At 31.9% G+C, this 740-nt stretch overlaps 1 protein-coding gene across 1 annotated transcript in view; it reads left to right on the forward strand.

Moving 5' to 3' along the window:
• The window catches only part of LOC119592950 (muscle calcium channel subunit alpha-1-like), a gene marked incomplete at its 5' end in the record, with an annotated part of 130,968 nt that overhangs the window by 113,506 nt on the left and 16,722 nt on the right, over positions 1 to 740 (forward strand).

Raw genomic sequence — 740 nt, forward strand, 5'->3', positions numbered from 1 at the left:
AAGACAATTTAATATCAATGATTTTTGAAAGGGATATTACATTTCATTCTTTTCAAATGCATTTCAAACTTGTGGGGCACATTTTACTAAGCATTGCTACTAACAGTCACTGTTTATCTGGCATCCTCTACTTTGCCAATACAGAAGCCAGTGCTAAAAATGTGTGAAAAGTTTAAAGTGTAGGGTAACATTGTGTGACTATTTGAAACCTCATAGAAGGGGTAAACTAACCTATACTGATGCAGCATTAATACAATATTCGTAGAAGATACACCCTGAAAGCATTTAGAGCGACTGTGCAGTCTTTGTTGTTTGAATTTTACCTTTAAAAAATTTGTGTGATGAAATCTTTGATGTATTTCTTTTTCACTGGTTAAAACTTTTGTTATTAGTGTGTATTGTATGGATAAATACATACATTTCTCATTTCTTCTGTGTGAATTTCTCTCAAAGCTGTCTTTCTTATGATATGGACAGTTATTTGCTTTTCATAATATGTTCTTAATTGTTATTACTATGCATCATTTCATATTTTGATTCGGATCATGTATATAAATTCCAAATCATACCTTTAAAAGGGAATTGTTTGTGCTGATTTCAAAATGTATTTATACCAGTCTCTGCTAGGGGTCAATGAACAGTCTCATCACTCATTCCTGTAGATATCCTAACCAAGTACATCAGTGTAATATTTTAGTTTGTATTGTGATCTAACCATAATGCTTTGGCGTGTTGTATGG

The sequence above is a fragment of the Penaeus monodon genome, chromosome 31, assembly GCF_015228065.2.
Source record: "Penaeus monodon isolate SGIC_2016 chromosome 31, NSTDA_Pmon_1, whole genome shotgun sequence".
NCBI lineage: Eukaryota > Metazoa > Arthropoda > Malacostraca > Decapoda > Penaeidae > Penaeus > Penaeus monodon.